At 43.1% G+C, this 17,657-nt stretch overlaps 1 protein-coding gene across 5 annotated transcripts in view; it reads left to right on the top strand.

The window, feature by feature from the left end:
* Nucleotides 1-17,657, top strand: part of SLC35F4 (solute carrier family 35 member F4) — a 395,994-nt gene that overhangs the window by 36,652 nt on the left and 341,685 nt on the right. The gene's annotated exons all lie outside the window — the stretch shown is intronic.

The following is a 17,657-nucleotide window of genomic DNA, read 5'->3' as shown; positions in this document are numbered from 1 at the left end:
TTGGATAAAGCCTAGAGAACCTGTTACTGTAAATTGTTCTTCTGATGAGGTTTCTGTCATCCTTCATCAAAGAGTGCTTTACGCTCTATCATTGTGGCAAAAGACCATCCTTCATCAATGAATGCTTTACGCTCTATCATTATGGGTGTTGCTTGTGGCATGGATATTTGCAGCATACTTTCCGCTATAGCCTCCTTAATAGGGCTTAGAATTTTGCACAACCACATCCTTGTGAGTAGGGATGAGCTTCGTGTTCGAGTCGAACGTACGTTCGACTCGAACATTGGCCGTTCGGCCGTTCGGCGAATTCCGAACGTTTTGGCCGTTCGCGTCAAAATTCGAGTGACGCGCGCGCGGACCACAATGCACTGCGTTGGCGCAGTGCATTGCTGCCCGATGATTGGCCAAGCATGCACTGTGACCCCGCATGCTTGGCCAATCGCAGCGCCGGCAGCGAGGAGAGCCATGATTGGCCACAGGCATCCTGCCTGTGGCCAATCATAGCTCAGGCTGTGTAGTGCACGCCCCACACTATATAAGGCCGCCTTTAAGGCGGCCTCCTGTAGTGTGTTACTTTGCATCTGAAGCAGTGGGTGTTCTGTGTACCTTCAACACAGTACACACCAATCGTTTTTGGCTGATTTCCTATCTTGCTGCTGTGTAGTGGTTGTTGTCTGTGCCCTGACTGCAGTATACACCACTATATTCACCTCACCTATATAGCTAGTGATCTAGCTTTAACCACTTAACAACTGCCCATTGCCGATTAACGGCTTCAGGGCGGTTGTTTAACTCAGAGAGGCCGTTAATTAACGGCCTCCCAGAATTCTGCTCTCGCGTGCCCCGAGGTGTGCGCACTCGAGAGCATCCGTGACCGCCGGGTCCATAGGACCCGGCGCATCACGGTAAACGGCCGCTCATAGCGGCCGTTTACCACGTTATTGCTCCGTCAAATGACGGAGTGATCACTTGGAAACAAACCGGCGTCATGTTATGACGCCTGTTCCTCCCTCCCCTTTCTGTACCGATCGGTACAGCGGAGGGGAAAGAGATCGGTGTCAGCAGCGATGTGGGCTGCATCTGCAGTGCCCACATCGCTGCTCACCGAATTTAACCCCTCAATTCCCTGCCAATACTCTGCAATACCAGTGCATACTCTGCAGTACCCTGCCATTACTCTGCAGTACCCCGCCATTACTCTGCAGTACCCCGCCATTACTCTGCAGTGCAGTACCCCGCCATTACTCTGCAGTGCAGTACCCTGCCATTACTCTGCAGTGCAGTACCCTGCCATTACTCTGTAGTACCCCGCCATTACTCTGCAGTGCAGTACCCCGCCATTACTCTGCAGTGCAGTACCCTGCCATTACTCTGCAGTGCAGTACCCCGCCATTACTCTGCAGTACCCCGCCATTACTCTGCAGTGCAGTACCCCGCCATTACTCTGCAGTGCAGTACCCCGCCATTACTCTGCAGTGCAGTACCCTGCCATTACTCTGCAGTGCAGTACCCTGCTATTACTCTGTAGTACCCCGCCAATACCCCGCCAATACTCTGTAATACCCTGCCATAAATTGCCATACCCAGCCATACTCAGAGATACCCAGCCATACTCGGTGATACCCTGAAATACCCAGCCATAGACGCCCCCCACCCCTCACCGCCCTCCGGTGCTTCTACCAACTCGCCAGTACGATCAAAGCCAGAATCTTTTTTTTATTTTTTATTTCAGGCTTCCCAGCCTAGAGGTGAGATGTGGGGTCATATTGACCCCCCAGATTTCACTGTAAAGAGGACCTGTCACCCCATATTCCTATTACAAGGGATGTTTACATTTCTTGTAATAGGAATAAAAGTGATCAAAAATATATTTTTGGGAAAAAAAATGTCAAACTAAAATAAATAAAGTAAAATGAACAATAAAAAAATAAAATAAAAATTAAAGCGCCCATGTCCCCATGTGCTCGCATGTGCCACACATGTGAGGTATCGCCGAGAATGTTAGAGCAAGAGCAATAATTCTAGTCCTAGACCTCCTCTGCAACTCAAAACATGTAACCAGTAAAAAAATATTTAAAGCGTCGCCTATGGGGATTTTTTAAGTAGCGACGTTTGGCGCCATTCCACGGGCATGTGCAATTTTGAAGAGTGACATGTTTGATATCTATTTACTCAGCATAACTTCATCTTTCACTTTATGCAAACATTGGGCTAACAAGTGGTTAATAATAGAGCTTGCAGTCAGTAGTGTTAGGAGATAGTGCGTGCTGTCTGCGTGCTCTGTACCCAGTACATACCGCTATAATATAGGGCAGGCCCCTACTTTCAAACATCCAACTTACAAACATCTCCTACTTGCAAACGCAAGGAGACAGCAGCAAGTGAGATGAAAAAAGATGGACGACAAAACAAATTATACAGGGGTGATAACCCTTCCCTATGTTTTCCAAAAAGCTTAAAGATAGTTTTTTTGACTGGAGCTACACTTTAAAAATGTACCGGTTGAAAACAGATTCAACTTAACACAACAAACCTACACAGTCCCTGTCTTGTTTGCACCGCCTGTATACTGCTGTTCTGAGTATATAGGGCCTGGGGGCCACACGCATTTCCTTTTTTTAATATGGGTACGGGGTTCCCCTTAATATGCGTACAAGACCCAAATAGGCTGGTAATGGGCAGGGAGGGCTACCCATGCCATGTTTCTCAATGATTTTCAACCATATTGCAGGAACCAGATATAACATTAAAACCGCAAGCAGTTTTAAATGGTGTTATTTCCGTTTAATGTCATTTTGTGCAGGGACTGTTCTAAACACGGGAAACACGTGGCACTTCACAGGCATACTACAGACACCCCGCAGGCACCATATTTAAAGGAATATTTCACTTTTTTTTTTTCACTTTAATCGTCATTAAAATCAGTGCTCCCGCCAAAACGGTAGTTTTTAAAACTTTTTTTTGCAGTGACCCATGTCCCCTGAGGCAGGAGGCAGGTCGCCAAACCCTTTTTAGGACACTATCTTGCATATTAGCCGTTAAAATGAGCACTTTCCAATTCGAATGTTCGAGTCCCATAGACTTCAATGGGGTTCTAACGTTCGTACCGAACGCGGGGGTCGTTCGCAAGTTCTGGTGCGAACCGAACCGGGGGGTGTTCAGCTCATCCCTACTTGTGAGGCAACCTGTGCAGTTTAAATGCTCTGCCACTGCAGGCTGCATGCAGGCCCAAAATACACCCTGAGCATGGCGAGGCATTTTCTATTATGCTGGCATAAATGCATATGCCAATTTGCTGGATCCTGTTCCTTCACAGGGTAAGTGGAAACAACTCCTTTAGAGTGTATTGACCACATGCTTAATAAATGTGACAACCTGTTATATGGCATCATCCTGTGATCGTTGGCGGGTCTTATGTTTTTTGGAGCGTTTGCGTTCAGGGTTTCTGCTCCTCAAATAATGCAAAACACCTTAATTTGCATAATTTCATTGGACACTCTTTTAAGAAAGAACCTTGTCCCATGTCGCCCCCTCCTACCTTTTCTAATCTGTGCCACTAATCTGTGCCACTAACAGGTGTGGCAAGCTCATACTGTATTTGCACAAAATATATTGAGAAAAGCAAATTACCTCTCACCAAAAAACAGGTACACTGTCTCTTTAAGAGCCATTTGCCTCCATCCACTCACTTTAGAAGCATCAGCAGGTGAGCTCAGACAGCACTTCCAAAGGCAGACAGCAGACACAGTTAGAGACAAAAAACAGTTAGCCCTTGTACACACGGTCGGAGAATCTGTCGGAATGAGTCTTATCGGACCGTGTCGTCAGATAATCCGACTGTGTGTGGTATGCATCAGACTGATTCCGTCCAAATCTCCGTCCGACCCAATTTTCCAACATGTTGGAAATATTTCCCGACCAACTGGGCCGGACGGACCTAATCTGATCATGTGTAGAGCATTTTCATCGGACCAAGTGCCACGCATGCTCAGATCAAATTCCTACATCAAAGCTATTGGCTACTAGCCTGAATGTAGTCCCATCGTAACGAAATTACATCATCACGTTCTGAAAGATTGGATTTTTCGCCAACTTGGCCCGACCGTGTGTATGCAACAGTTTCGGACACAATCCGTCGGGCAAAATCAGACTTGGTTGGCAAAATCTCCGACCGTGTTTACGTGGGCTTAGACTGTCAAACCCACACAAGTACACAGCATAGCAAGGGGGGTAGGACAGTACATCCAGAGGCAGACAGGAGACTCAAAATCAGAGGTAAGTCCTTTATCTGGCAGGACTACAGAGAGAGAGGGAGAGAAGCCCTCCCAACTGCACACCTCCAAGGTCATTTACATCATTGCATGACGTCTGGTGGTTTCCATTCTGTGCTGCCCATCTCCCTGCACCCTGTGACCCCATTCACAGCTGAAACTGACAATAAAGCCAGGAGAGCAGTGCGGTGCACTGCATATAAAAAGACAGGAAAAAAACCCAATGAAGAGGCAATGATGACATTGCAGAGCTCTTATAATACCCCACTTTTACAATGTCAATGCTGTTTAAGCATCATTTTGCCCATGGTCTTGGCACAAAAAGGCACCCAATTTTTAGGAGGATTTACCTTCAACATTCAGTGTCTTCCAACTCCATGAGAGGCTGAACATGGAGGGGTATGTTGGGCAGGAGGGGAGGCAGCAAACAAATTACTTACCAACTGCAATCAACAGGTGGCCTGGAGCAGACCAAAAAAGAAAAACATCTTAGTTGGGGAGGGGCTGTCTTTTATTCAGCTAGGTACAGGTGGTCATGTGGGGTTCTGGAGGAGGTGTTAACCCATTGTGTGCTGACATGAGGTGGGCCAGGGAAATAGTTTACCCACTTCTGGATTTTGGGTGTAAGGCATGCCCAAACAAAAACAACAAAGTTTACATTGCATATGACTTATACTAGCTCTTGTGCTTCCTAAAATGACACATTGAGAAATATCATGTAACAATAGGATGTAGTTGTCATTGATCTATTTGACAAGTTTTCCCATTGATAACACTTTTAAATTTGTTCACGTAGGATTCAACGGCTCTGCCAAACAGTTTCTGAAAGGATTCATCCTATATATTACATACAATTCCATCCATATGTATTAGTATACATTTGCTGAGCGAATTGTGTTAGTTTGAGTCTCATCAGGATGAATTTTGATGATTTTTTGATGAAACTTTGTCAGAATAGTTTGGGCACATCTTGTTAGATAGTGGAAATTGATTTTTTTCACATTTTTCCAACATGCTTCTCAGGGTGCTAAAAATCTGTTTATAAACAGTTTAACCACAAGGAGTATTGAATTTAGGTTTATTAAAAAAAAAAAAAAAAAACAGCATGCCCCCATTCCTAGAACTAGCCAGCCCAGCATACCTTGGCAGCTCAATTTACAGAAAGTGGTGTTGGCAAATGGGGCTTGTGTACCACCTACCTGCCCTCTCATAGGGAGCAAGTGGGTGGTTGCCCTGTCCCTAGTAAACTAATTTAAAAACAACATACACACCTGTGCCTGGTGAGACATTGACAAGTAAATATTGGTGGTATGTCTCATCCTTTCTACATAATGTCTCTGTGGGCTAGTATGGTACCGATTGTGTCTCTGTGGATATGTTCCTGATTCTGTTTGTACATTATTAATTGGGTCTCTGTGGATATGTTCCTGGTTCTGTTTGCGTGGTACTGATTGGGTCTCTGCAGACATATCCCAGTTGGGATTGCATTCATTTTGTTTTGATTAAGCAGAGGTTTCCATAGTGAGCAAAATTCTTTCTTGTATTAAGAGAGGTATGGACTTCAGAGAGAGAGAGAGAGAAATCATTCTGCTCCTGTACAAATCATTAGTAAGACCTCATCTGGAATATGCAGTTCAGTTTTGGGCACCAGTTCACAAAAAGGATATCAGCAAACTGGAGAAAGTGCAGAGAAGAGCAACCAAACTAATAAGAGGCATGGAGGAGCTCAGATATGAGGAAAGATTAGCTGAACTGAATTTATTTTCTTTTGAGAAGAGATTAAGGGGGATATGATCAACATGTACAAATACATAATACATAATACAAATACATAAGTGGTCCATATAGTGAACTCGGGCTTGATTTATTTACTTTAAGGTTATCACAGAGAACAATGGATGCATCATATGCTATATTTAAAATATTAATAATAATATGTAACTCTTGCTAAATTAGCTTTAGTTCTGTATGCTGTGTGTGTGTGTGTGTGTGTGTGTAGGGGGTGTGGGAGGGGCACAAAGGTACCTGGTCTAGGGGAGAGAAAGTAAAAATCCATTTTAAGGGGCAGCACCAAGCCTCAAAATATATACATTGCATTTATCTCAAGCTGTTTCCTTCTTCTGTTTACCTCTGGCTAACTTCAGCAAGTGAACCATAGGGGTTTAGGGATATTTAGAGCAGTCTGAAGACCCTTTGAAGCTCAGGAAACATGGAACCACCTCTCTTAGTGGTATGTGCAATTGCCAAGCGGTACTTCATATAAATCAAACTCCATGATGCCTCCAGTAGGTAATTCTGACATTTGTTTTGGGCCTTTTGCCATGGACATTCATCATTTAGGTGTACCATGCCTAGGGCAGCGTGAGTTCTAAAAAATGCTGCATCTGTATTGCTTTTATGGTAAAGAATTATTTTCTCTTTATTAGAGAAACTTATTTTCAAAGTATTGAAAAAGTATCATGATCTTGCAGTTCCCTTCCATATAATGAAGCAAACAAACCACTACTCTGAATAAAGACCATTACAGAGAACTTTTATAATACTGTGCAACCATTAAGATAAAGAATATATGAAGTATAAGCATCAACCTCTGGACTGACCCAGTTATGTAAATAGAAATGAATTTGGAGTGTTGTAATGATTTCTACAATCTGCAGAAACAAAATATAATTTTAACGGCTGTGGTTGGCTTATGAAAAACATGAGTTATTATTTTAATTACCTTGTACTATCTCTGTAGTATTATACATTGTAATCTGCCTAAATTAAAGTTTTGAAATTACTTGAAAGTAAAATAAATGCATATTGTAAGGCATGTAATGAGTTTTTTTTTTTTTTTTACAGTGACTCTGTCATGTTAAAAGTATGTGAGCTACTATTGCTGGCCTTTTTATGAACATACTTGTTAACAGCCTATGTCTGACTTTAATACTTTTAAGTCATATACTGTACCTGGATGCTGTAATTGAGTATTAGAATTCCTTATCTCATTCTCTATATTTGTTCTGGGTCAGTGACTCAGAATATAAAGCCAAATAATATGCATTACAGCCAGGGAAATGGCAGGCTACATAATATTCCTACAACAGTGTCACCTTAACATAAATAATACATGATCCATTTTTTTTTTGTTAAGATTTTTTTTAAACGTTTTCTGTTGATAATTGACCCATCTAAGCATTGTCCTTGAGTTTCAGAACAGTATCTGCATGGGTATTATGCAACTGTGATGTAAAGTGTAGGCTGTATTAGTATACACATGAAATTCTATTATATTCCAAATGGGTTATGGCAAGATCTGTTACAATAAAAAAATAATAGAAGACTCACATTCTTACCATAATATTACAATCTAACCGGGAATGGTGGCACAAAGTGGTATCCAGCCTTGTAAAATTGTGTAAAAATAAATTGTGCTGTGCTACAATATTACCCTATATAAATTAATCCAATAAATGTGTGAATAAATCAAAACTGTCAGAGAAATCTTGCACCATCATGTATGTAAAATGCAAACATTAATTAAAGCACAATAGTCTACTTTCCCTAAAGGCGAGTATCCAACTGCACTCAGAAGGGTGCAAAGATAAGATAATGTTCACTCCACCACCACCAACTCCCATGGAAAAATGCTCACCTTCAATTATGGACTTTAAAATGATAGTTCACCTTTTCCAAAAAACTGCCTATGCAGGTAAGGGATGTTTGCAGATTAAAACAAACTGTGCAGCTCTGAATAAATATGAATAATACCCTAGTCATCACTGTTCACCTCCACCATCACAGGAGTGAATTCCTTCTCTGATTCAGACCCCCTCACATACTGTTTTTCTCCCATGATGCAGTAGCTCTGGGCTCATTATTTGAGAGCTCACACCTGTGATTGCGGAGGATGACTAGGCCTCGCTTAGCAATGTCCTGAGAGTATTCTAGTCAGGCTTCATAAGGTATGTAAATGGCCTACACCTATATAAAGGGTACTATTCAACTTTAGTCAGAGCTGCACAGTTTGCTTTTATCTACAGAAGCCCCTTACTGCATAGACAGCTTTGTGGTAAAGGTGGACTATCCCTTTAACGTTATAATAGGTCAAATGGGCCCCTTTAAAACAGCCAGGATGGGCTTTAATGGAGGATTACACTCATTCTATTAGATTGACACTAAGGAAATCCAGACAAAATACTGGAATGAAAAAAGAGGAAAAAAACACATGTGAGGGTTTACATCCACTTTAAGATAAAAAAAAAAAACCCTTCTGCCTATAGAACCACTTTAAGGAAGAAGAGAGAATAGAAGGATAAAAGGGTAAATATAAAAAGAGAAGGGAAAAGGAAATGGGTTGGAAGTAAGGGGATGGGGGGAGAAAGAAGGGGGCAGGGAGGAGAAAGGAAGAGTGTAATGCAGGGCATGTGTGACCAATAGGGAAGCCTCTCGCATAGTGGGTGGGCCTGATTTATTAAGCCTTAGTCTACCTAAGCAATTTTTAGTGGGACTGTTACATTGTGGCAGACAAATCTGACACTAAGTAACACTTTTTTGGGACCAGTGACACCAATACTGTGATCAGTGCTAAAACAAATACACTGTCACTATATAAATGACACTGGCAGGGAAGGGGTTAACATCAGGGGCGATAAAAGGGTTAAATGTGCTCCTAGGGAGGTGGGGTGGTCCTTAAGCGGTTAAAGTGATCTTGGCGGCTGTGATCAGCCACCCGATCATGTTTTAAAGGAGTGTGAAGGCCCCCTCTTCAGCTTTCCAAGGTGGTTCCCAGGCTGTCCCGTTCATCCGTTGAGCCTGGGACTGCGATAAATGGTCAGGATGGCTGCCCACAGAGAAGATGGAGGTACATTCATTCCCCCCATCTCACTTTTGATAAATTAATCTATTGCCCACAGAGAAGACAGAGGTACATTCATTCCCCCATCTCACTTTTGACAAATGATTGTATTCCGGTTCCAGAGCTATAACAGCCAGGGCAGCAGCTAACTTGCTTTGGAGGGCAGGAGAGACATCAGCGTCTAAAAAACTCCTGATGTTTCCATAAAGGGTGCTCACTCACCCTTCTCGTGATTGCAATAAAACTTTATGAAAAAAAAAGTGTAAAAAAAATCAATTGAAATTAAATAAATAAAAATAATAAAAAATATTTAAAATCACCCCTGTCCCCTGTGTATACAAACAAATGCAAACACATGCATAGGTCCAGCACACAGGGCAGTTGATAAGGGGCAGCATGGGATCTCCAGTATTGGGCTTGGGCCATCAGGGGAATCTGACCTGAGCAGGAGCCCTTCTGCCTCACCTCCTTGTCCAGGATTTGATTCCCCCTGCTGCCTGGCCCCCCTACGCCCCCCCCCCCCCCACAGAGGAATCAGCTTCCTTTCTCCCCTCATCCACCAGCTGCGATGGCTGCACAGGGAGAGAGATCTTTTCAGGATGGAAAACGGGGGAAATATGTCATATTTACTGGTCCTTTCCACTTGTGACTGAACAGAATGAGTGATCAGTACCAATCACTCAACGTGTCCATTCATAACTGAGGCATAGTAAACCATGCTTACTATGCTTTAGTTTGTGAATAAACATGAGTCTCTGTAAATATGCTTTCTCTTCATTCACTGTCCAGTGCAGCTGAGGCTGCAGAGAAAGGGATGGAGGAATCTATGTCTTCGGTCCCTTTCTCTGTCTCAAAAGAGAGACATCAAGGGTCTCTAGACCCCTGATTTTTTACTAAAGCCCCCCCCCCCCCCCACACCCCACCTTTATCCAACAGCATTGTAAAAAATGAATAATAAAATATTTTCAAAATGATTAAAAGCTAAATTAAAAAAGTAAAGCTCATCAACACGGTTCTCTGGCCCATACAGTGTGAATGAGTGGTTTGTTTGAGCAGCTAGAGCCACCTATTACTCTATGAGGATGCCGTGGCTGTATGAACACAGCTGCAGGTCCTCATTTGACAGGTGTGCAGGTTTGGGTAAGTGTCCCCGAATGTAAACTGTGTTCGGGGCCATACACCTACATCCACACGCCTGTAAAATTAGGACCTGCCTCTGCGTCAACATAACGTAACATCGCCTACCTACACACAGCTCCAGCCACATAAAAAAAACACTGATTCACACTGTACAGGCCACAGCACCCATGTGAATGAGCCCCAAGTCACTACAGTTTTATCTTTAGGATTTAGCAGGAATTTATTCTGTGCAATTTGTGATTGATTTTAGTGTATTTTTAGCAAAAATATAGTTTTAACATTTGAACATTTTAGTAGTAGGTGGGGGGGGGGGGGGGGGGATGGGTCAGGTAGGCTGTACATGGCCCCGTATTTCTAACAGCAGCCCTGCAGGCACGCATGTAAAAGTTATCACTAAAAGTTTGAGAGCAATAATTCTAGGGCCCTAATTCATGGTTAACTCTAAACTGATAACCTGTAAAGCTTTTAAATTGTCACCTATAGATAATTTTAGGTACCATAGTTTTGTCACGATTTCACAGGCATGCTCAATTTTAAATCTTGACAAGTTTGGTATCTATTTACTCGGGACATTACCTTTTAAAATAAAAAATAAATAAAAATGTGTACTATATTGTGTTTGTGTGCACTAAAACTCATTTAAGTTTATTTTTTACCTGAAAATTTGTGTTTGATAAATGACTGCTCAAAATTCATGCAACATAAAAATATGCAACGGACACCATTTTATTTTCCAGGGCCAGTGATTTTAGAAAATATATTATGTTTGGGGGTTCTAAGTAATTTTCTAGGAAGAAATGCTGATTTTTGTAGGTGAAAAATATCAAAATTGCCCCAGACAACAACTGGTTAAAAAAAGGCAATGCAGTACTTCTCAGTAGTTTAGAAGAGGGCTTTTTGGTTTGCTTTGGCCCAAGTCATTATATTCTCACAACTTTAAAGTTAAAAGTGTTTTTTGTGTTTAACTTTCCTATCGGTATGTATCATTTGGAAGAAAGAAAATGAGTGTTTCCAAAATGTATAGGCCTGTAGCAGGGAACAAAACCTTCCTGCAATGTGAGTAATTATGCAATGCAATTTCCTGCAACTCCATCCAGCAATGTCCCATTCCAACCATCACTTTCCCTTGACAGGAGATTGCTGTGAAGTCATTTGTAACAGTGGAGATGCAGCTATAGCTAACAATCCAGAAAAGAAAAATCAACTGCATATAACTTGATATAAAATCACTGGTGATTCTTATGGCAAGTGTTCCTTTAACAAGGGAAATATGCCATCCCTTTTTAATGTACCCTTCACAAAACACATTTTCAAGCACATTTAAGCAGTGCTAATTTGTTACTCAGCCGTTGCCTAGTTCTTGCTCCTGTCTGTTACTGCTATGTAAGATTGTAATTGATTTTTTCCTTGTTCAGTAATTGCCTCAGTAGATTCTCATTTGTAAATTATACATGAAACCAGTCAAGAGAATCTATTAAATGACAAGTCAAGTGGTATTTGGTTAGCAGCTCTTAAGTTAATTTTGGGAAACCAATCAAGACTAAGACCTGAAAGGGCAGTGAGATAGGTCATAATAAATAGACAATGCCCCAAGTAATTGATAGAGTCAAAAATACAACAATGTTTGAGTGATCCAAGATGAGATATTGACAATGTATTGGATGCTATAAAATAGAAAATAATATAAGTCAGTGGAGAGTTACAAGACTGCATAAATATAACTAGTGATAACAAATACTCTTATGCCGCGTATACACAATCAGACTATCTAGCGGACTTAGTCCGGCGGACAACCCACCGGACTTTGCAGCGGAGGTCCGGCGGACTTTCAGAACTAGCGGACCTGCCCACACACGACCAGACTTTTCCAGCGGACAATCCGCCGGACTATGACAGGGGTCCACCGGACTTTTCAAATGAACGGACTTGCCCACACACGGAGAAAAGTCAGTTCATTTTGAACCACCTCCATCAGCAAGATTGACACCTCGCTAGCCCCGTCACCTGGTATGAATTTAAAGGGGAACCCCTATCCCGAAAAAACAGTGTGGGGGTCCCCCCAAGGTCTATAGCAGACCCTTATCCGAGCACGCAGCCCGGCTGGTCAGGAAAGGGGGTGGGGACGAGTTAGCGCCCCCCCTCCTGAGCCATACCAGGCCGCATGCCCTCAACATGGGGGGTGCTTTGGGGAAAGGGTGCCCTGTGGAGGATGCTGGGACTGTGACATCATAAAGGGCGGGGTCATCATGTGACACCACCGAGTGACCCCACCCCTTATACCTATATAAGTTGCCGCACAGCGCGTCCCTGCCGGACGGAGAGAGCGTTGTGTCAACATCGGAAGGAAGAAGAAGAGAAGAAGAGAAAAAGAAGAAGAAGGAGAAGAAAAAGAAGAAGGCAGCAGCCAACGTAAGTAAAAGAGCTGTAAGAAGATAGCGGAAGCCCAGCAAGAAGACCCGAAGAACAGGACAAGACCCCGAAGTCGGAATAAGACCCCCAGGCGGCGGCGATGACGAAGAAGAAAGCCAGGCTCCTCCGCTAGTAAAAGAGCTAGCAAAAGAGCAGAAGATAGCGGAGAAGCATGGCGAGAAGACCCCCGAAGACGGAAGAAGACCCCGGAGCTGTCTAATAAAGTACTTTAAAAACCTGTGTTGTGTTTTTTTTATGTAAATTTTTTTCCCCAGGTGAATGAGTAGGGGAAGATCGTACCCATATTTCATTCACATAGGGTGGGGGGCCGGAATCTGGGGGCCCCCTTATTGAAGGGGGCTCCTGGATTCCGATAAGTCCCCCACCTGCAGACCCCGACAACCAACAGCCAGGGTTGTCGAGAAGAGGCCCTTGTCCTCATCAACATGGGGACAAGGTACTTTGGAGTGGGGGGGCTGCAGGGCCCCCCCTTCCCCAAAGCACCCCCCATGTTGAGGGTATGCGGCCTGGTATGGCTCAGGAGGGGAGGGCCGCTCGCTTGTCCCCACCCCTTTCCTGACCGGCCGGGCTGCGTGATCGGATAAGGGTTTGCTATGGACTTTGGGGGACCCCCCGCTGTTTTTTCGGCGTAGGGGTTCCCCTTTAAATCCATACCAGGTGACGGGCTAGCGAGGTGTCAATCCAGCAGATGGAGGTGGCGCTAGTTCTGTCTACCTGGAGCCACGTTCAAAATGAATGGACTTTACTCCGTGTGTGGGCATGTCCGTTCATTTCAAAAGTCCAGCGGACACCCGCCATAGTCCCGAAAAGTCCAGTCATGTGTGGGCGTGTGATGGCAGGTCCGCTCATTTGGAAAGTCTAATGGACCTCCGCTGCAAAGTTCAACGGATTGTCCGGTGGACTTAGTCTGATCGTGTGTACACGGCATTACTACCATTGATACTCTAGACAACTACAGGTTGACGGGTACTGGCTAAAGTTCAATAACAATTTTTTTTATTGATGGGTGTGGCACATGCCCTCATAGGTGTGTTGTTTCAATATTGTGTGGATGCCTTTTTTTAGACATTATCATTCAGAGTTTAGTTGGAAATGGGACAGGCTGTGAGCTTAGCTAGGAAGAGTAGAATTGGCAAGGAGACCAGAGAGGAATGTGGTGACAATGTCAAATACAAAGCTATTCTATAAGAATTTTGATGTAATTTTGCAGAATGTTTCAAAATGAAATAACTATGCAATATTCTTGTACATTTTCTATGTGTTCTTCACCTTTCATTGTTCTATACAACTACATTTGTGGAAACCTCCTCTTTTTCTATACAACTAAATCAGTTTCTGTTGTGTGTGATGCTCAGGGCCGCTAATAGAAATCATGGGCCCCCCTACAGCCTACCTGATGGGGCCCCCTTCAGCCCAACCCTCAACCCCACGCCTGGCCCTTCCCCAGACTCCACCCTGAACAATAATCACATGTAAAAATTGGACAGGCTAGTTGTTCCCAAGTCGATTTATCACTTGGGTACAATCAGCATGCCCATAGATGGTTTGGATCTTTTCCAGTCTTTGCTAAACCGGGGAAGATTATAACCATCTATGGCTGGCTTAACTCACTAACTGACATCAATAGTGACACTAATACAGTGATCTGCTAAAATAATGTACAGTGTACACTATGTTAATGGCACTGGCTGGGTTAATATCAAAGGGCAAAGAAGGAGTTAACTTTGTGCCTAGCAAGTGTAATGTGTACTGCTTTTACTAACAGATCTGGCTGTTTTTTCCCTGATTTGCAGGGAGAAGAAAGAGCCAGATTTCTGATCTGTGTACAAAGTCCTGTATTTGTAAACAAAGGGACTTTATTGCTGTGATTGGCTACAGCTGATCAGCATGTCTCATCCATAAATCATTGGCCAGGACCTGCTGACAAAGTCCCGCTGTAGCCAGTGACAGAGTGGGCCAGCAGCAGGTGCATGCATGCGCGTCCCTGACCCAAAACAGGCTGGATGATGTTCATGTATGTGATTCAGTCTCACCAACACACATGATCAAAGTGGGGTCCAGAAGATAGTAATAGTACACCCCCCTAAGCTAGTAGGAGCAGCTGAGCAGGGTGTAATTTAGAAAGCCCTTTTTTTGCACTGTCTGCGAGGCTTCCCGGGCCCCCCCTGCTGAGCCGAGGACGCTGGGCCCGGTACAACAGGGCTGGTTGTACTGGCCTATCAGCGGCCCTGGTAATGCTCTTAACTATTAAATGTTTCAAGAAGTCCTTCAAGTGAGATGAGCATTTGTACCAGAAGCTCCTCTGGTTACATCCAAGAATTTACTGTCTGGCAAGTGCTCCCTTTGTCATTATCAGAGAGGTAGCAGCCTAGGATTAGAAAAGGGTCCATCTATACTATATGCTTTGAAGGCAAAATCACTTTATTGTAGGTCCATCAGAACCAAATTTCACTTTTATCCGTCCATCGCTAACACATACTCATCAGACATCTGTTCAGTTTGCAACAGGGGTTCTCCTATGTTAAAGGTGATGTCACTCAAATTAACTTCTTCTGAGAAAGACAGATACTTATATTTGTCTATGGATACATTTATTAAAAACGAAATATGCAGAATTAACCTAGGACACATGTTAGTGAGAGGGGGCAATGTACAGTTGTGATAAGCAGGCAACTTTTCTGTTTACCTGTTTACAATTTTATATGAAATGGATACTTTTGTTTTCTGTTTTTTTTATTTTTATTTCAAGTGCACGGTTATAACAATTATTGCGTCATCCAGGATTTTGAGCAGGAGACCTAGAGACTGCCTTCATCCACAGTGAAAAAACAATGACTCATACACACTAAGCTTTACAAATACTCTAGAACTTTATTATTTAAACACATTATAAGAATGCAATTTAATCTAATATGTAAAACAAAATGTATTGCATCATAGGTAATACCATCTTGCTTCCTGTGCAATGCATTGGTGTGGAACCTAACAACTTATTGCTGAAAGTTAAAGTAGGATTCCGATAAAACTCAAACTTCTCACCCTAAAATACAGATACAAAATGCAGTTCAAGGTTTTAAAGGAAACCTAGTTACTTCAGTATCAGTGACCCAGTTAAAGCGGTTGTAAACCCTTACAACACACTTTGGCCTACAGGTAAGCCTAGATTAAGGCTTACCTATAGGTCCAAGAAATATCTCCTAAACCTATACGGTTTAGGAGATATTTGCCCGAAGACAGGCACAGCTGTATACGGCGCATGCGCCATTGACAGCGGCGCGCAGGCGCACTGAGCCCGGCATCTTCAACCACGGAGATGCTGCGCGTGTCGGCTCCCGTGCGCATGCGCGGGAGTGACGTCATTGCCGGAGCTGCGAGACCCCACTGAGAAGATGGATGCGCTGGACTACAGGGGACAACAGGCTCCTGTGTCAGGTAAGTGACACATAATGGACTACTATGTGATGCATAATAGTCCATTATGCTTTGCCTTTGCAGGGAATGAAAGAGGAAGTAAACCCATCAGGGTTTACTTCCTCTTTAAAGCAGGACTTCTGAGTACCTATATTGGTGACCCTTGATTCAGTAGCAGCCTCCCAAAAGGAATTTATCCTTTGACTGTAGGGTAGTAGTCACAGGTACCTTTAAAGATCTAAGCAATGATACAATGTCTATCCGGGAGCAGTTTCCTCTTAGCTCTCCTGGACATTCCTTTACATAGCAAACTCCTCTAGATAGCCACCTTCCTTTTCGAGAGGCCCTAACTTAGGCCAGATTAGGTTCCTTGGACTTTGGTTCTGGCTTCCCCTTCAAGACAAAGGGCTTGGAAATTCAAGCTGGACCTTTCTGGAGCTACCCTTTCCCAGGGAGCAGGCCTGAGAGGGAAAGGGACCTCTGGACTTACATCCTTCCCAAAATAAGCCTAGGAAGCAAAGAGTGGTCCCTTCATACAAGCAAAAGACCTTTGCAGAATGTCTCTCAATTATTTATTCTCTTCCTCATCCCAGCTCTCTGGCACAAATTAACAAATGCAAAATAAATATACATAACCCAAAATGTGTAACTTATCACTCTAATTACTGGAAAGGACCAACAGCAGGAGGCAAAAACAATGTCCCAGGCTTAGGTAAAACATAATAAACAGAGACAATGAAGGCAGGATCCTTATGGCTAGTTGCCGGGCTGTCTTTATTCATACTTTGACTTCAGTAACAACTGTGTCACTGACATGGGGCAGGTGAGATGAACAGTCAGCACTAATTATCTGTACTCTAGCTTTTGGGTCAGTGATCCAGAATGCATTAAAATCACAGTACTATTATGACAGCCAGACAACTGGTCTAAGTGGTCTATTTAAGGAAGAGGTCAGCAATGGTGGCCTACATATTTCTCTTATGACATTATTTCTTCAGGGCATTAAAAATAATTTCTTGCAGTGGGATCCTCAAACTATTGTTGTTTTAATGGCTTTACAAGGGCTGGTCAGCTAAAAATACCAACATACATAGAGTGTTATACAATTCAATGGATGGGCTCTATAAGTTTCACCAGCAGTGAAGTTACACAGGATTTAACAGAGAAGTTTGCCTTTTTTCGGGCAGAATTTCAGTTTTCATAATAAATAGAAGCATTTTCCAATGCCATTTCTGGCTCAGCTATCCTAATGTGCTTTTCTCTCACTTACCTTATCCACAAAAGGTTTAAAATCTTGTAAATGTATTTGTATTTTTAAAAGGATCTTCAGATTCCATCAATTTCTCAGCATTCACTTGCTGTAGGTCATCTCCCAGAAGCCTTCACTTCCTTCTTGTATGACAGAAGAGGGTGTGATAGGGTGTGTTCACAACTCTGGATCATCTTTATACAAATACATTGGAGGGAGTGGATGGGGACACTCTGTTCTCAGCCCATGTTCATATCTCCACTTAGTGAAAACTCAAATTTCTGCATGCATTTGTTTTTGGTGTTTTGAAGCGTTT

This window comes from Lithobates pipiens, unplaced genomic scaffold (genome assembly GCF_037356315.1).
Source record: "Lithobates pipiens isolate NorthernLeopardFrog02 unplaced genomic scaffold, aLitPip1_a1.2 Scaffold_30, whole genome shotgun sequence".
NCBI classification, from domain to species: domain Eukaryota; kingdom Metazoa; phylum Chordata; class Amphibia; order Anura; family Ranidae; genus Lithobates; species Lithobates pipiens.
The sequence above is the reverse complement of the archived record's forward strand: the minus strand, read 5'-3'. Positions and strand labels throughout refer to the sequence as shown.